The sequence below is a fragment of the Cupressus sempervirens genome, chromosome 11 (assembly GCF_028749045.1).
Source record: "Cupressus sempervirens isolate cs-2001-9-10 chromosome 11, ASM2874904v1, whole genome shotgun sequence".
NCBI lineage: Eukaryota > Viridiplantae > Streptophyta > Pinopsida > Cupressales > Cupressaceae > Cupressus > Cupressus sempervirens.
Genome location: NC_143128.1, coordinates 106,000,552 through 106,021,592, shown reverse-complemented (window position 1 = coordinate 106,021,592; position 21,041 = coordinate 106,000,552). Strand labels below are relative to the sequence as shown.

The 21,041-nt window shown below is 35.0% G+C and overlaps 1 pseudogene; it reads right to left on the bottom strand.

Moving 5' to 3' along the window:
* The window catches only part of LOC149528426 (ABC transporter C family member 3-like), a 290,021-nt pseudogene that overhangs the window by 9,027 nt on the left and 259,953 nt on the right, over positions 1-21,041 (bottom strand).

The following is a 21,041-nucleotide window of genomic DNA, read 5'->3' as shown; positions in this document are numbered from 1 at the left end:
TGGATGTAAACTTCTTGATTTGAATATATGAAATATTGTCTCTTTGTATCTGAATCTCATTCTTCTTGCTCATTTTTCAATGTGTGTTTGTTTTTTGGGGTCTAGATTACCTCTGGTAGGGGTACCCTCCTATTCTTGCTACATTACATGCCAAAACTAACATGATTTTCTATCTCCACAAAATTTATTTTCCAACATTTGGGTCTTGTTGTTTTTTGAAAAAAATGATGTTTGGATGAGCCTTCTTGAATTTCTTTATAAGTTCAACCACTCCTTGATGTTCAGGGAGATTGAGAGATTGATATTGGCTTCTCACTTCTCTATGAAAATCGCTCACCTGTTTTCTTGTTGCTACAAAATCATCCAATTTTGAGTCCATCTCCTTAAGCACCTCCTCAGTCTTGAAGATTATTCTAACATCATTTTTTGAGGCTACTACTTCAAAGGAGGCTTACAACTATTGGAGTACTACCTCTGTGGTGCTCAGTTGTTCTTTGGAGTGATTTTTGAAAATCTCTAGGCTTGTCACATTATAAAAATTATCTACTTCTAAAATATGAGTCTGAACACTATGTTGCATTTCCTAGATGTCTTTATCATGACACTATTTCTGGCGTGCATGCTTTCCACCCAACATCGATCTTGTCCAACTCTTCTCACGAATAAATAACTAGTAGAGTCTGATAGTTTTGACCCATTATGGTTTTAAGTGATTCCAAACAATTTTTCCAAGAGGACACCTCATCTATAAGCCCAAAATCCTGATTTAATACTCTTGTCATGTTACCCACATTCTTCCTAATACTATGCAAAATGCACATATTTCCCTCTATTATCTCCTCCCCTCTATCTTCAAAACTGAGGTGCCATCTGTTAGATGCATCCAAAAATGAATTATTGGGGCCTATTTTTCAAGCTTGTTTTTGTTGGAAATATGGTCAAATATATTTATTGATGGTTGTTATTTATGGAAACATGTATTCAACATTTCATTTATGCATTTAGGATAGAAAATTGTCTAAGTGTAAGACAGTTTGCATTAGCATAGAGAATAGGTGTGATGTGTATGCATGACTCGCTGAAAGTTAGACTATGCATAGTTGAGGAAAGCTCCATGAAATTTTCATGATGATGTATACTAGTTCATAGGTGCATACGAATAGTACAACATGAGTTATGACTGAACTACTAGTACAAGTATTTAATAGTGCATAATAGAGAATTGAAGAGTACGACTTGAGGAATTATTTTGGTTACAAAATAATTACTAAGTCATAATGAGCTGACTATGTGGATATTATTCCATAAGTTATTTTATATTATGTCAAGTATGTGAAGATATGAAGGTTGACTAAGAAAATAATTATGAATATGTGAGGTACAAGTAAAGATCTTATCTTGTGAAAATAAGTGAAAGTAAAAGTGGAAGAAGTGTGTGCAATATATGATGTACCATGTGATCTATGTGACATTTGTGATTGATGATATGAAAACTACACCTAATATATGATCAGAGCAAGTGTGCATTACAACAGATAGAAAGTATTGTATGTATATCTATTCTTATGAAAAATTGTATTGTATAATTGCATGTTAGGGTAGTGGGATCTTCTTGCATATATTGTATTTGATCCACTAACTCATAATAGGTATGTAGAAACTCTTAATAGGGTTGAGGCTTTTACCAAGGCCTAGTCCTCTAACAAGGACTCGAGACACTATATGTACTTCATAGAGTCCTAACAGGGTCAATATCCTTAATAGAATCCTATTGTTTAATGAATCATCTAGTGCGTATCATCCCCACCTATGTTTTCCCTTGGCCAAGGTTTCCCTAGTTAACAAATAATGGTGTTATGAGTTCTCTATGTGCATGGTTATATTTACTAATCAACATTTTTGGTTTACTTTCATATGCAAGTTATAAAGTAATTAACAATATTTAGTTGTGGGCAAAAGTTTGTAGAATACTAATTCATCCCCCCTCTTAGTATTATCTATTTCTACTAATTGGTATCAGAGCTTTGTTATTTAGAAGAATTTTAATAGCTTGAGTAAGGTCCCTAAATATATGGAATAGTTGAAGAAAAACCTTGAAGAATCTCTTGAACAGATTGACCTTTTTACTGAAGAAAGAGATAATCTGAAAGATAGATATGAAGATGCAAAAGTCTACATTGGTAGACTGAAAGACAAGATTGATGATCTAAAATATAGCAAGGAATCAATTGCACAAACTAGTGACAATGATGAATTAGGAGATCATTGGAAAGAAAATGAGATTTTGAAACATGGACTGAAGATCATTGAACTTAAGTTAACTCTTAAGAAAAATGATGGAAAAAATGAACCTGAACTAAAAATTGACAATGCAAATCTTAGATCCCAGTTAAGTCAAGTTACATCTAAACTCGATACTATCAAGATTGAGCATGTAGAATTGGAAAAGTACAATATCATTGTGAAAGGTGTCATGTCCAAAATATATGGGAAAAACACACACAATTTTATTATTGTTTATTTTTAAATTAAGAACTATGATTAAATAAGATAATATGGTCGTAAAAGATTTTAAATGTTATCATTGATATAAAAGGTTACAACATAGTTTGAACATTTCGAAAAAGGGATTATTTGGGTGAACTGAAAATTTCCTAGTAATTCAATTAATTAAATTAAACTACTAATCCATTTAACTACAGTCCTAATCCATCAATCTATTATGATGATTCCTTAAAATGTTACCTCCGAAAGATGACAATAGATTAACACAACAACTTATTCGATACACTAGTTTTCTTACCTTTATCCTTTAATGATTTGAAGTCTGTCTTACCATTGTACATGTGACCTTTCTTCTCATCTTTGTTCTACTTATTTGGGCACCTAGTAGCAATATGTCCAATTTCTTCACAAGAAAAGTAGATTAGAGGAATCTTACCTTTGTATTTCCCTTTGCCTCTTGAATATTTTCTTGCTAGTAGAGCTTCAACCACTTCAAGATCACTATCTGAACTTTTTTTTGATTCTTCATCACTAGTTGGTTGTGGATCCTTCATCCTTTTCCCTTTTTCTCTCAATAACATAACCTTGTCTAACATCAATTTAATTATGATCAACATACCACTAACCTTATAACAAATTGATTAACTAGTCCCTTCCATTAGCTTAATAACTTGAATGACGTTACAAATTTAATCATTTACTTTAGGCTTAATGTCATTAATTAACCTCTTTCAATTTCATTCTAAGATAATTACATCCCAATCCATAGTCTACCCTAAACAAAACTTATCAATTACTAGAATACTAACATTAAGAGAATTTAGAACTCTAAATGATCAATTAAATTTAACTATTCACCTCATGCTAACTATGTTTTAAAATTTTAATCCAAAATCTAACTAACCTTACATATACACGCACATTAGACGTAAACTTTATTATCAATTGTACTGTCTACATTTTAATTTAAAATTATCTCCAACATACTTATAACAATCTAATTTATAAATCTATCAAGCAAAATATCCATTACATTATACTTAATTGATTAGAACATCCATTTAAATAATATAAAACTAATTATTTGAAATGTTACATAAATGAACACCCCCTAAAGTAACATCCTACATATAATTAAGTAATCTTTATGCTAATCACAATTTTTATTAAAATCTATAATTCATTAAAACAATCCTAAACTTTAAAATAACTAACTACTAAAAATCTACGTCAATCAAGACTATTAATTAAGCTTACAAAAACTTTATTTAACTAATGAATAAAACCAAAACTAATTCATGATTTAACATATAATTTAAATATCTAACAACTAAACACATACAATTACTAAACATAAGAGTACCAAATGACTAATATAGAAACTAAAACTAATCTAATTACAAATAATTTCTAAACAACCAATATTAATTTAAGAACATTAATTACTAATACATAAATTAAAATTTCTAACAAATTAACTAACTATCTTTACATATCTAAAAGGAAACAATGCTAATCAACAATCTTATACAATACTAACTTACTAACTTAACAACATAGTAACCTACACTAACAAAAAAAAACTTTAATTTAACCTACCCCATTCAAATCCTATCCTACCCACTAGCCAACCCATGTGGCATCTACCCACACATAAACCTATACCCCTACATGCTGCCCTAAGCACTGACTAGCACACTATGGGTAGGTGTGCCCCACCTAAGGCTGCGCTTGAAGTACCCAAGGAGGGCGACCAAAGGTTATCAAAGAGTTTGCATTCAAACTCAACAAGACACATGCGCCTAACAAAAAGTTTGCATTCAAACCAAGCAAGACACATGTGCCTCCACCCACGTGGTTTCCTACTATGTAAAGGTTAAGGGGGAAGTACAGGGTGTTGTCACTCATAATTGCATTGAAAATGTTTAAAGAGAAAATTTGCCCTTATTTCCAAACTGGCGCCTAATACAAAGGGTGACAAGATATGCATTAATTTTATTTTTTAAGGCTTCCACACCCATCTCTCCCCCAATCACATCCTAGGTGATGCGCTTCCCCAATAAAATTGACTTGTAAGGTAAGTTATGTCAGACATGTCAGCTATAGTAATACGCCTAGGATAGAGAAGTAATTAAGTTAAAAGTTTTCTAGGTAAGAATAGTAAAGGGGGGGTGAGGAGTTAAGTGTTAAAGTTGAGTAGGTAGATATGTTAGAGTATTTAGATTATTAAAAAGTATATATATATATATATATTTTTTTTTTTTTCTGATATCCAAGGAATGATTTCTATCTTATTGACAACATTGATTCCCTTTTTCAAGCATACTATTATAAAGATGTGTATAAGGTTATTCTTTTTTTTTTCTCTTCTCCTATCGTTATGTTTTATCAATCATCATATGACAAGGATATATGTTCCTTTTATTCAGAATTCAAAGTGATGCATAAATTTCTTATTCAAATTGAGTTTGGCACTTATTTAATTTAACAAGGAGAGAGATAACTTTGTTGTCTACAAAATAGGATTTTCATTTCCTCTTAATACATAAACATCGAATTGGAAACTTCAACATATCAAATTACTTTCCCTTCACATAATTTAAAACTTGAGAATTCATAATTCAAAAAAATTACCCATTAATCTATTTTCTCACATACATTTGCAAAATTTGAAATCACATAAGAGCAATGCAAGGAGGTTTTCATAATCTTTTTCTTTCTCTATTATTCACTTGGTTCAAAGCTCCATCAGGAAAGAACCAGTAAGAAAACCTGACATCCTTGGAAATACATCAAAATTTAAATACATTTTACAGAATATTACAATTCAATTGAATTCTCTTCTAGGTCCTTCACAAGTTCTTTCTTCCAATACCTTCAATACATCAAGGAAACCAAGGAGAAGAGGAGAGCTCACCTGGGGTGAAACATCACAACATCAAGAATAATTCAAGCATACACCCCAACCTGGTTTTACACAAATGGTCCAAGCATAGAACCTAATTAGGGGGGAGGTGGATTTTCCCAATGGGAGATGTCAATCACCATACCATAACATAGCCCTTTCGAGGCTAAAACTTCAAGAACTTCTGTTCTTCTACAAGGCCCTTTCGAGGCTATTACCACAAGAATTTTCATTCCTTTCCATATCAAGAATTCACAATATCAAACAAGGTATGTGATGACAAGTAGGGGCCCATACACCCTACCCTCTTTCCCTCCTCTCACCATGAGAGGAGACTTTACACCATTGAGGTCCAACTAAGGCCCTTCCCCTGTACATGGCCACTTCTTCCCTATCCAAGTGTGAGTAATGCCAAAATAATCCCCATGAAATCTCCTCAAAACAAAACATCAAGAACAAGTTAAAATCCCTCCAAATAAATTCCAACACACAAGCAAGAAAAAAAAAGAACAACACAATGCCTTGTGCATGATTCAAGCATGAACAACATGAAGAACAAATTTAAAAGAGTGAAGAAATCCTAGCTTCATAAAGAGTTATGGTAAAATGGTAAGTTGAGAAGAGCTTTTCCTTTTTCTTCCTTCAATCTTCCAACCTTCTCTAAAAATTAGAGATTGGGTAACAACTCCAAAATTCCTCTAAGTATGATCCTTAACTCAATAGACTTCAAGTAACCTCAAGATGAAGTTTGAGTCACTAACTCAAGTAGGAGACAAATCAATTTTCACAATCAACCAAAAGAAAGATTTTTGAGTGACCCTAAAAGTCAACCAAGGAGGCTAAGGGGGTGGAAAGTACTCCCCACCCATACCCTTACCCCTAGGGCACTTAAATTTAATGTTTTTAAGCCTTAAAGACTTAATAGGAAACAAACAAATGCTAGGGGAATAGTAAGACCATTTAACAACCTTCAAAGGAAAACAATGCAAGGATAGCACAAATTAACAAGGGGTTTAGTTTTGTCTTTCTTTTAGGTTTCCTAGCTAAATATCCTGCACACTCATTGCACACATCAGTAGGTTCAAGAAATCACATGCATTATGTAATTTATGTATCAGAAAAATCATATAAATTAAAACATCCATTTTTCTAATAATCAATTGTTTATCTAATTCTACTCATATTTTTTACTATTAAAATTGCATTATCAAGTGTTAGTTTTGCATTCATTTACTTCATCATCGTACATGTTTATAAAGCATTAAATGATGAAAACAAATATCTAAAAGTAAAGCATCACACATCATAAATAGCATAATAATGTTCAGTGCATCAAAAAATGTTTGGACATATCGAGTCATGAGTATCAAAATAATAATTTATCATCAATGCTAGGATGGGTCAGGACGAGGCCTCGCAAAAGGAGAATTGACACAAGATAAGAAATAGTTAGAGAAACTTTATTCTAGTAGTGAGAAGGTAAATCAATAGATATTTCACTAGAGATCTTCTTATGATAAGATAGGACTTGGATATCTGATTGGAGAGAAATCAACCAAGAAAGTTGAAATTAGAAGAGAACCAAATCTAGTCATTGAATCCCCATAGGAATATGATCCAAGTAAGGTAGAATCAAGCACATCTATTGATGTATCAAAGAAAGTAGAATTGATTCATTTATCAAAGAAACATGATGAACTTAAGAAAACAAAGAAAGTTGATGAACCTAAGCAAGATGAACCACCCAAGGAAGTAAGACATGAGTTCAGAGGTAGATGCTTCAAATGTAATAAAGTTGGACATATGAAAAGAGATTGCACAGGTAAGTGTTTTAAACCTATTACTAATTTCTATTGTTATAATTGTCATGCTTATGGACATAAAGCAATAGAACGTAAGAAACCTAAGTTTGATGGTGATAATAAAAATAGTAGAATGTTTAAGAATACTAACCCTATAGGTAATGAAAGAGGAAGATCACAGAAAAAATCCAATGATGGTGAGAAATCTAATGGAGACAAGAACCAATTCATGTGGTACAAGTGTAACAAACTTGGAAATATTGCAAGGAATTGTAGAGTATTGGAGAATCAAAATGGAACTAATCAAAGAAGAAATGCACTTGTCTGTCAATTATATAATAACTTTAAACACATAGTGAGATATTGTAGAATAGGTAGACAAAAATTTAATAGGAATCCTAATAATAGAAGGAACAAGATCATAAATGATAGAAGGAATGATAATGGCAATGACAATAGTCAGAAGGAAGAAATTAAGGAACATGTTGATGAATTCAAAAAAGCATTTGTGATAGCTAAGGATCTAGAAAGCTCTTATATAGTTTTGGAAGAAAAGTTATTTAATGCATCTGAAGGGAAGTTGAAGTCACAACTTGTTTGTTACTCATCCTACCTGAATTAAGTAGTTTCAATAGAGGCAGTGCATCAATTGGCCAAGACTGATGTTAGAGAGTGAGTTGAAAGTTGCACACTTAACAAGAGGTTAAGGACATAGAGAGAAGGCTATGGTCAAGTGCTCAGTTCTATATATGATCACAATGATCAGGGATCAGCAATGACAAGAGAATAATTTAATGAGGTAAAACGAATTGCCATGGAGATGAGAAAAAGTAGATAGTCTGAAGTTATTGCAACAAATCCTATTGTTGTAGTAGGAAATTCAAAAGGTGTGATAGTGGCACAACCATGTGAACAGACCCCCATTATACCTTATGCAATAGTTGAGCAAGTGCAACCTGTAAAGACAAGGAGCAAGCAGCCAAGGAAGTAGTAAGAGGTGGAAGCACCTATTTCATAGAGGAAATCAAAGAGAATTATGAAGGTGAAGCAAGGATATGCACCATCACCAAAGAAAAGGGTCAAGCAGACCACCAATGAATTAGGCAAGAGGAGGAAGATGATGCAAGTAAGTGATTTAGAGAGTTCTAAGGATGAAACTAGAGATAGACCAAGAGTGAAGGATGCACAAGATGGTAGAACTATAGTTGGAAAAAGAGTATGGAAACTAAAGGTAGAGAACCTTAACATATAAATAATAAATGATGATAATTTTGTTCAATTGAATAAGTATTATAACTTGTATAATAATATGGATAGAAGGTAGTTAGAAACTGCCACAGTGACAAATATGATTTTGAGGAATAAGAAAATTGAGAACATTCAGAATCAGATACCAGGAGATCTATATAATAGACTTGTAAATAGAAAGAAGAGAGTATTAGATGAAGATTTGAATATGAGGATCTCTATGATTAAACAATTATGTGAGGTTTGTTGGAGTTGAGGAAAGCCAACTCTGAAGACGCCCAAGATCACCTGCATGTGAGAACTTGTCAAAGAGAAGCCAAAGAAGAGGAAGAGCATGGAGCAAGGGAAAAACCCTAAACGGACATGAGAGATAATATGTGCAAACACAATGAAAATGTATTTACAATATGCACAATGCCTTTATGTTATGTGTTGAAAATACAATGAGAGAGATGTCACTTATAAAGACCTCAAGGAAGCTTGTAGAACAAGCTGGAAGGTGGTAGAAGATAAGGATGACAACTCAGCACATATCCACAAAAGGTGGAACATGCTAGAAGGGAAAAAACTCCTGTGTTGTCATCAACTAACCACTACATGCATTAAATACAAAATATTAAATAATTGCATTTACCTAAGTAAGCTTAAGTAAATAGAATAAATAATAAATAGTTAATTATTTACTCTAATGCCCCCCCTTAAGTGCAACTTAGGGAAATGCCTTAAGCTCACAAAACTAAGATGAATGCATAATGGGTCCCGACAACTAGACCATTTTAGGTACCCAAGTACAATGCAAGAAAATGCAACCTCTGTAAATGGGGAAAGAGAGAAAACCATGTGGGAAAAACCCTGCCCCAAAAAGAGGTAACCTAGTGAAGAACTGAAGAAGCCTCCAACTAGGGAAATTGTCCCCTAAAACAGGAACAAGGAGTGATCATGAAGAAGCATCACTGAAGCATGAAAAAGTCACAAATCTACCAAACTGCTGATCTAAAAAAAACCTCCATGGAAGAAGAAGGCACAAACCAAGCATGTCTATATGGTAGATGATCCATCTCATCGAAATGCATAGGTAGACAGCCACTACAATCACCTTGTATATAGGATCAACCACTGAATACATAGTTCACACTATCGAACCATTGAACCATGGATGCATTAGAACAACAACATAACCCCCCGCCTTAATGCAGATGGGGTGTGATGACAGGCAACTGAGAAGGTGGGCCGAAGTCTCCTACAAATGAACCAAGAACGAGGAGAGAGGAAAAGAGGTACAAACACCTATAAAGACACAGTCTAACTGACTCTGCATGGGGCTAATGTCATGGAAGGGACACTCACTTGACAAAGGGAGAATGCCTACAACAGCAAACAAATACCCCCCCCATGGTGCTTTATGAAAATAGTGCATGTACAACTTACTCAAAACAATGTTCATGATCCCTAGAATGCAAAAGTGGCACTTTATCTCAGTGCTATACAAAAAAGTGCTTCAAAATGATATCTACAATGCTCAAAATTGAAAAAGAGCTACAAAAAAGGAAAGCACAGCCGAAAATAAGAGAAAGCATGCTAGGAAAATGATCCTCAAACCTAAAATACTCAAAATATCCATCATATAGCAAAAATGCCAAAACTATGATAGAAAGAGCATGGGCCAAAAACTAAGAAAAAAGGACCACATTTCTGAAAAGGTGACAGAACCATCTTTCCAAAAATATAAAGTTTTCAAAAAAATAGGCGTGGGACGCAAAAGATAGGCTTGCCGGAGTCAAAAATAGGACTTCGGACTTTGACTAAAAAATAGGCAATAAAAATGCATCAAAACCTAAAAATATCTACACCAAAGTCTCTGTCTCGGAACCAGCTTTTCGGCACTTCTTTCGGATCGAAAAAAATACTTCTATATGCAAAAGTTATGGCCAAAAAACCACAAGTATGTCCAAAATAGAACTTGGAGAGGTGCATGCAAGGATGGATGATGCAAGGATGATGTCATGCTAATGTCAGCAATTAGCTGGAAACAATTTGACAGCTAAACCGTCATCGCAAAAAAAAGAGTGCCACATGGCATGTACAGATGATGTGGCAGGGACCATGTGGAAACGTGCCACGTGGCAGACCTGCCACATGTCAACCTGTGAACTTCAGCTGAGTTGGCAATAATGCCACGCGGGTAGGTTGATGAAATTGGCTGACTCGGCTCCAACTGTGCCGAAAACTTTGACGCAGACTGCTGTTAGTTGTCCACGTGGCTAGTGGCTGTGACGGAGCCAGGTGGCGAAGGAGACCGGCGGAGGTGGCAGGAAATGCAGAATCACCGAGCAGAGGAGCGCAGTGCTGGCAGAGGTGTTGGGAAGGAGTAGCGCTGGGGTGGCCCACTGATGGATATGGGCCGTAGTAGCTCTGCGGCGGCGCTGTCGGAGGTAGCGGTTGACGAGCTGCGCGATGCCGATACTGCAGTGGCCACCTGGTGGTGCTACGAAATTATTATTTAAAAAAAAAAAAAATTTCACTACGTGTTCGTACGAGCCGTATGGGAAAACCTTGCAACAAAAAAATTTGCCTCCTGGAGCTCTGTCTCCAAAATCAGCAAGCTTTATATGAATCCTGACTGCAAATAGCCTTTCGGATCCAATGGTGATGTCCGTTTGGGCCCAATGTGCTCCGAAAAAATGCTAATCCCCTGATTTGAAGAAAAAATGCACAAACAAACTAGGGTTTATGACTTCAAATCACAACTTCAAAATTTCTTCAACCAAGCAGCAGCAGGAAGGCGATGATACCATGTTGGAGTTGAGGAAAGCCAACTCCGAAGATGCCCAAGATCACCTACATGCGAGAACCTGTCAAAGAGAAGCCAAAGAAGAGGAAGAGCATGGAGCAACGGAAAAACCCTAAACAGACATGAGAGACAATATGTGCAAACACAATGAAAATGTATTTACAATATGCACAATGCCTTTATGCTATGTGTTGAAAATACAATGAGAGAGAGGTCGCTTATAAAGACCTCAAGGAAGCTTGTAGAACAAGCTGGAAGGTGGTAAAAGATAAGGATGACAACTTAGCACATATCCACAAAAGGTGGAACATGCTAGAAGGGAACAAACTCCCGTGTTGTCATCAACTAACCACTACATGCATTAAATACAAAATATTAAATAACTACATTTACCTAATTAAGCTTAAGTAAATAGAATAAATAATTAATAATTAATTATTTACTCTAACAAGGTTGACTCTAACGAGAACTCAAATAGAATTTTTAAGGGTATTGAACCCTTGTTTAGGAATAAAAGAAGAGCAATTCTTTTGATGGGAGCCAATTATCAGGAGGTAAGGATAGAAATAGAGAATGCAATTGTGAAATTCATGACCTCAATGCCAGAGGTGAGTGCACAGTTAAAACTTGATAGCCCAATGTATGTGCAAGTTAGTACACCTTCTAGAAATGAGGAAGAAGCAAAGGAGACACAATAAGAACCTTCACCACTGCATATTGTTATGGGTATTGAATCCATGCAAGTGGATAGTATGCACATAATTGTGGATAGAAAAGAAAAACCATTTGCAACTTTTGGCCAAACTATTGTTGGCAGTATTATAGCTTACTCCAATTCAAATGATGATGGTGAAGAGGAAAAGAAGAAGAAAGAAGTAGAGGAGAAAAGAAAAAGGATGATGATGAGAAGAGAAAGGAAGCAGAAAAGAAAAAGGAAAGAAGAAGAGGAGAAGAAAAATGAAGATTCTGAACTTAAGCACAAGTGGAAGATTGTAATGCAAGAATCGACAGTCTTGTCCAATCTAAAACATGTGGAGTCAGAAATTGGGAAGGCAGTGTTCCAACATGAGGCTAACATACCTTACATAGCCCCAACAATTATATCTATTGTAGCACCAGAAGTTAATCCATCAATAGTAGTATTAGATGATGAGGATTAGAAATGATTGATGAGCTCACTGAGCAAGTTGTTTGAGATGAACAAATTAGTAAAGTCTTTGGAGAAGACATTAATTGAAGTCTTGGATAGATTGTAGAAAAAATTTATTACAACTATAGAAAATCAAGACTTGTAGTCAAAGGCCAAGGAGTTGGTGAAAACGTTTGATAAAGATTTCACAACTCTAGTAGAAGTAGCTTCAACACAAGCTTAGGCAAAGCATGATGCATCATTGTTTGATACAGTATGCACTAATGTGAGAAATGATTTGAAAGTACTTGATGGAAGCATCAAGGAACTAAGAAAACTTAATGATAAAGGAAAGATAATGTATGGACACTATGCATTTCCATACAAGTACCTAACTAACTTTGAGATCCAAATAAAGGGAAAGTTAAGTGAACTTGAAACACTCACCACTAAGTTACAACTTCCAGAGACCACTATTGAGGATTGTGGAGAAGATGTTGAGAAGATAAATTATGTGATTAGAGGGTTGGAATTTGATAAGGAGAAGGAAGAAAAGAGATTCTCTAGTCTTAGAGAAATTTTGTTGGTAAATATTAGCATTTTGCAAAGGCAATTGGAGGAATGTCTTGCAAGAAAAAATTCCTATGAAAAATTTGCCAATACTAACTTGAGCATAGTTGAAGTGACATCTTATGCACTATGTGCACTAATCAATATTTTAGATATAGTAATGGAGAACTAGAAGAAGGAAGTGGAAAGATTGAAACATATATATGCAGATTGCTTTTCCAGAATATCAAGTTGATCAATAGTAAACCAGCCAATTTTTATTTATACAGTTTTTTTTTTGACACCTTTTCCACTGATGTCAAAGGGGGAGTAATATGTAGAAGGAAAATTGTATAGTTGTAAGTTGTATATTGTATATGTAAGGGGGGATACACTTATATACTTATGTATCAATGCAAAGGAGATATAAGGAATGTAATGATCCATCAAAATATGAATAAAATTGTTATGTTTTGAAGGAAATTTTGTGTAGTTACTTTTATCTATTTTTAACTATGTATGAATCATTTTGGGACTTAGTCAATTTTACCAAATGTCACCATTAATGCCAAAGGGGGAGATTATTGGAAATATGGTCAGATAGATGTATTGATTGTTTTCATTTATGGCAACATGTATTCAACATTTTATTTATGCATTTAGAGATAGAAAATTGTCTAAGTGTTAGACAATTTGCAACAACACAAAGAATAGGTGTGATGTGTATGGATGACTCGTTGAGAGTTACACTATGTGTAGTTGAGAAAAGCTCTATAATTTTTTTATGATGATGTATACTAGTGCATAGGTGTGTATGAACAATATGATGTGAGTTATGATTGAAATATCAGTACGGGTATTTAACAGTGTATAACAGAGCATAGCAAAGAATTGAAGTGTATAACTTTAGGAATTATTTTGGTTATGAAATAATTACTAAGTCATGATGAGCTAACTATATGGATATTATTCAATAAGTTATTTTATATTATTTCAATCTTCTGAAGACATGAAGGCCGACTGAGCAAAGAGTTATCAAGATGAGAGGTATAAGTAAAGATCTTATCTTGCGAGGATAAGTAGAAGTGGAAGTGAAAGAAGTGTGTGTGATATATGATGTACCATGTGATCTTTGCAAGATTTGTGATTGATGATATGAAAAATAAATTTGACATATGATTAGAGAAAGTGTGAATTACAATAGACAAAAAGCATTGTAGGTATGTCTATTCTTGTGAAGAATTGAATTGTATAATTGTATGTCAGGGAAGTGGGCTCTTCTTCATACATTGTATTTGATCCACCAACTCCTAGTAGGGTTGTAGCAACTCCTAGTAGGGTTGAAGCTTCTAACAAGGCCTAGTCCTTTAACAAGGACTCAAGACACTAATTATACTTCATAGACTCCTAAAAAGGTCAATATCCTTAACCATATCCTATTGTTTGGTGAATCATCTAGTGGGTATCATCCCCACAAGGCTTTTTCGTTGGCTAGGGTTTCACTAGTTAACAAATAATGGTGTTATGAGTTCTTTGTGTGCATGGTTATATTTACTATTCAACATTGTTGGTTTACTTTCATATGCAAGTTATAAATTAATTAACAATATTTAGTTGTGGGAAAAAGTTTGTAATATACTTATTCACCCCCCTTATCAGTATTATCTATTTCTAACTGTTTCTTGAGAGAAACTGCCAATGCTATTTCAAAATTTCTAGTATTAATGGGACCCACTACATCTCTAACAAAGCCTTTCATTTTTTTTAATGTTTCCTCAACATCTATATTTTCTCCTTGTTGATGTCTAACTACTTAAATACTTTCTTTAGGCCTAAAGTGATCAAGGGTTTGGTCATGTCCTTCATCAACTTTCTCAGAATAACTTCTTGCATCTCCAAGTCATGTGCAATGAAATTATTTGGATCAATGTGTGGAGGAGGAATGGCAATATGGGCCACCATGTCATTCTATCTATTCATCTTCATGAAGGCCATTCGATGGGGGTCCTTATTAGGTAATGTTGTAGTGGTGACCACCTATGTAAGCACCACCATTCCCTCTATCATGGACTACACATATATTCTCTAATGGGCCTCCATTTCTATAGAAATCCAATCTTGTACCATGCCCACTGAAGAGACATCTTGACTTGGTGGTGCATGGGTCACCATTGCCAAGCCTCTCCCCATGCTTGAGCTGTTAGTTCCCTCTTTTGTGGTTTTTAGCTCTTTAATGGGAGAAATAGTAACCATCATTGTCATTGGGGGTGAAGAGGAGGCTTGGGTCAGTCTAGAGTTAGCACTTTAGCATGTTCCTCCCCTCGTTCTCTTTCTTCTATTTGAACTACATGCTCCTCTCCTTGTTGTGCAGTTGTGTTCTCCTCTTCTGTAAGAGGAGGAGCATGTGTATTTATTCTTCTCCTACTGGGGGAGAAGGAGACATCTCAAGAGGTCCTTCAAAATAAGGTGAGATATTTTTATCTTCATCATCCTTTGGCTTAACATGAGGAGTATCACAAATGTGTCCTTTCTTGATCTCTGTCCCAAGTAGCATCCAATAAAAATTAGAAAGATCAAAAATTTCTGAGCCACTACCTATAGTAGACTTAGTCCATCCCTCTAGATCTATAATATCTTTTACTTGGATAGGATAATCTTGGATCAATGTGGGGTTCTTGAGTCTAGCTCTTTCTCCTTTCCTCCTCCTCTATCTAGGCTATTCTAGTTCTCTTCTTTAGAGGAACATGTTCTTCTTCATACTCTTCCTCATCCTCTACCCCTTCTAGCATTGTCTCAAGGATATAGGGGGAGGGCATCTTTTTATTCAATCTCTTCTTCTTCATCCAAAATTTTAAATTCTCTATTCTACTCTTCTTTGGGATGGAGGGAGTGGCCTAAACTTGGGGCTCTATGGGAGGTTCATCTTCTTCAATTTTAGAGGCTTCATTTTTCTTCTTACCTTTCCCATTTTCTTCTCTTTCAAAATATGATATATACCTTATGTGCCCATAGATTGTCTCTGGGTGAACCGGGGACTTAGTAGGGTAGGATGGGATAGTCACCTTCATTGCCTTTCCCTTTTCTGGCCTAGTTGGTGCCTGTAGTGTGGGAACATTAAGAAGTGGGTCTAATTAGAAAGGCTTCCTAATCCAACATTTTGTCAGATTAATAACATGTTGGGCCTGTTGCATGATGTCATGATTTTCTTCCTAGTCATCCTCAACATTGACCACTAGCCCCATTAAAAAATAATCCTTTATTCTCACCTCATAATCATCAATGCTATTAAGCCAATAATCCTCAACTCTCAAGTTAGGCACATAATCTTCTTCTGCCACATGTTGGAAAATGCCAATGTTAACAAAATATGGTTTGGTGAGGGGTAGTCCTCCAAAGGATATTGGTCCCACTCAACTCCATATGTACAAATTTCTTTCTTTTGCTTCACTTCATATGGGCCAATGGTTATTGACTAGATCCAAGTCTTTATATGATTCTTCCTCACTTAATTATTGGTTGAGTCTAGTTGTTTGGCAATCTCCAAAAGAATGAGCTTATTTGAAGGATAGTGTGAGATCTTCTTAGGGAAAAGGAGGGAGCTGACCACATGGATATAAGTGAATATTTTGAATTGGAATTAGATGAAATAACCCCCCACTTGGGTCACCCAATTAGTGGCCTATACAAACATTCTTTTTGCATGGTCCCCCTTCAAAAAATGGATTACCTTGAAGATGAATGCATTGTTTATAATTTTTGTGAAACCTAGGTACTAGGGTAGTTGGGCTACCAACATATATACTATGTAGGAAGTCATGTAAAATCTAGGGTCAATTTTAACTGATACCATTTGATCATGCAGAGAGTCACTTATGATCATTCTCCAGTCAATCATATTCACCATAGTCTTGATTTTTTTAATGAAGTGGAACATCTATGTCTCTAGGTGGCTTTCTATGGAGAAGCCCATCACGTAGCTTAGAAGAACAATGCAATTTTCAATGTTATATATAATGTATCCAAAGGTAAGGTCCAACTTTCCAGGCCCCCTATAATGAGGAGTCTAGGTTATCAGGTACCTTCTTTGTACAATATCCTCTACTTGAGATTTTTTCTCCCCATAGCATCGATTGGCACTTTCATATGAGATGTTATAGAAGTGATCAACAGATGGTAGATGGAAACAAATTTCTATGGTGTCTGGCCTGAGGTGCAAAACTAACTCTCCTATGACATTCCTCACCAACCTTTGATTAGGCATATATTATTGGATGGGGGTCATGATTAGATCTAATGATTGCACTAAAGTATGGTGATTAGAAACACTGACTAATCCATTTTTCATCATTATGGTGATCATCTCTGACCACTCATGGGGTTTGTTATAGAAAACCAAGAAGGAGTTCCAATCAATATGGCCAAGTTCAGTGTTAGATTTATGAATGATTGTTGATGAATTGAGATTTTCTTGACACCCCTTAGAACTTGAAAACCACCAGTTTGGGTAATGCCTTGGATGGTGTGGATGATGAAGATTCCATGATTGCCTACACAAAAGACAAAGGTTAGTATCAACATGACAATAAGTTAAAACAAAGATTAAAAAACTAACTGAAATAGAGATTTGGGGGCCTAGAATGCACATAAGAGGGAGTTATGCTGTTGTGCACTTGTGGAACTGCAGACAGTGTGCAAATGTGTGGGAAAATTTATGCACACCCCTAAAGGTTACACAATTTTACAAATGTTCAAGTGTACATTGTGTGCAACTCTACACCTTGGTTTAGAAATGGAGGTGCATGCTTAAAGACATTGCACACATGTTCACCATGATGATGTGCATAAGGTGTACAACAAGGGTGGCTTAAATTTTTGGTGCACATGCAAAACTATGAAGGTTTATAGAGTGTGTATGTGTATAGTGCCTACTTTGGGTTGACATGGACATGCTAGGTGCCCAAGAGCTGAAATTTTGCAGGTTGAAGGTGTGAGGGTGTGCAGTTGGGTCTCCAAGGATGAAAATAAGGTGTGGACAGAATGAAAGGGTTGACCTATTTATAGGTGGGGCTATCTGTACACTCTATACACCTTTAGTAGGTGTACAAGGTGTGTTTTTAAACTTGTGTACACACACATATCTACGTAGTTTTGGAAGTTGCACACCATGTGCACACTATTAGGTTGCACATGTGCACAATGTGCGTAGACGTGCACTTTTTCCTTACTTTCTTAAGAAAGCCCTTTTCTTCTTGTAGAATCTAACTGAGGCCACTTTTCCTGACTCCTAGACCTATGACCTAGTGTCCCCACTCCTTGGGGTACCTTCAAAGGTGCCCTATTATGAAGAGTCAGTCCTATGATTGAAAGAGAAGACAAAAGGGAGTCCTCATTTCTAGACAGAAATGGGGTATGTGTTGTGAAACCATACAAGTCTTCTACTCAATTAGCATCCTCTCTTTGACTCTTATCAAAGAACCATAATAATTATTCACCCCACTTTCTTTGTGATAACTTCATTACACGTTTTCTCTGTGCCACACTTTCACCTCATCTAAACTTCAACATTAAGGTATGTGGCAACAAATCTTATCCCAACTCCAAATCAAGGTTTGTACCATGTTATCATACATATTATTCATTTCTCATTAATTTCTATAGTTTAGTATTTTTGTGTATATAGAAATCTTTGCTCACAAATGCATGGTGGGACCCATGCCTTAATTTAAGTTTTTTTTGGGGGGAAGGGGATACATGTCCATTCTATGATGCATATATCATTTTGATGATTGTAACTGAAAATTTGACTTTGGCATTATTTGATATTATTATATCTTATGTTAAAACTATTGATGTGACACTTATTCTCCCTTAAAAGGGTATGAAAAAGAGTGCATTTATGAAATTGAAAGGGGCATGTGCAGTATTAATGATTGTATGACATTATGATATGACATGATTAGAGACGATGCTCACTTTTTAAACAATCACATTTTATTGTTCCATTGCTTTAAACTCTATTGTGATTGTTGTTTTTTGGGTAGTGATTTAAATTGTGGTATTTTAAGGGTATAGCCATGAGAGGTGATTTGATATGACATGAGCCAAAAATTCATGGTATTATTCTTCAAGATAATAATTGATGTCCTTTGTTTGAGAACCAGCAGTGGTTGTAGTATTTTTTGAAGTTCATAGCATGGGATGATGAAGTTGCATTCTAGTTCATGAACTCCCTACACAATGGGGTAGCTATAGTGAAGGGGCTTAAGGTGGAGTGCAGTCAAGATATAATCACTAAAGTCTTTGGGTTTTTGCGGGAAAGAAAAATTTTCACAGAAGACTCAGACCCACAATTAGTGAGGGCTCAATTTACCTTACACAGAAATAAACCACTAGAGATAGGCATGATGCAAGATACAAGGAGAATGTATGTGGAAGAACCTTATAATCAGTGTGCCCTCTACATCATACAGTATGTTACCTATGAAGAGAGACATCAATGGATTTATGGAATTCATTTCAAGCTCTTCATTTGTTTATGACATGATAACATGCCAGTAAATCTTCCTCATTTTATATTTAGTCCATTGCATAAAAGAGCCATTTTCATTTAGGTAGGTAAGTCCAATTCAGTCTTGCATTATTGTTTGATTGAGTTATTAGCTAAAAGGGATTTGAGAAAAGATTATATTGTTTTATGGGATAATTTTTTACTAATGAATGAATATTTCCCAAGGTTTGGAAGACCTAGAGGATTAGGTCTAGGAAGACAAGTTTCTACAGAAATTGACACTATCAAAATTTTAGAGTGAAATTTTGAAAACCATAGGTTATCTAGAAAAAGAAAGAAAAGGGTAGAAAACTAATCACCCATTTCTACCATAGAGAGGGGTATGGAAAAAATTATTTTTGAAGAAAACCTTGATACACCTAAACCTCAAACTAGTGTTAAAAGTAGGTTGTCTCCAAAAAGAAATGAGACACAATCAATCCAAGAATCAGTAGAAGAAAACACATGGAAACCAAAGGAATAAGAGAATTTCAAGGGTAGAAATATCACTTCCTCACCTCCTGTCAAGAGGAAGAAATTCCAAAAAAGAACTCTTGCAATGTTTGTTGAAGGGGAGTCTTCAAAGAAGAGAATGAAGGTGTATAAACCTCTATTTGAAACACTTATGAGGAGGAGTGAACAAATTTCTAAGGGTCATATTCTAGTAGATACCCTTGATGGTAAGAATGCTCATACAAATTATCCTAAGGTTGATAAAGAAGACCCTAAATTGGATAGAATAGAAGTGTCATAAAAAAGTTTAGGAAATGTTCAACAAAATTATGGCCAATATCAAATGGATGAAGATATTGTTCACATTGAGGATGATAGTAGTGATAATGACTCTAGAAAACATAATATTTTGTTTTGTAGGAAAAGGAAAAGTTCCCATGTGACTATGAATCTAATAATTAGCATGGAATTCTAGACAATGGCAGAAATTTGGTTTCTTGTAATCAACAAGAAATAACCTCAGATGATAATCCTAAAAATCTTGATGAGAATTTTCCCACTATTAATGAGGATATTGTTGATCAAGTTATGGAACAAATGGTTAATGAAGTGTTAGAAACCTTAGTCTAGGTAGCACAATAGATGGAAGTAGAAGATCCACCACAACAACCTATAAATGATGATCTTGAAAGGGCATTGACTTTGTGGAAAAAGAATCTACCTGATGGAACTCCAATAGAAAAGTCAAGAAGTGATGAAGAACATAACACTTTTGGTATTGAGTGGATTAATGTAAAAAATCAAGGACCAATACCTCCACTAGATATTCCACACCATTGGTAGTAGGATTAAGCTTATACAAACAGTGTTTGATGGAAAAAGCTATGTGGCTAGAAGAGAAAAGGAAGGTGCAATAGATTATTAATGATCACTAGAGGGAGTTGTTGGACCAAGAGGAAAATATCATAGTTCTAGAAGATAAGGTTACTCGGATAACTTCATTGATACTTGAGATTCTTCAGTGCAGATCCCCATCATAGGTGTATACTCTATTTCTTAAAGAAAAAATACTGAATTATAAATAATTGACTAGAGTTGTTTAAGCTCTTAAG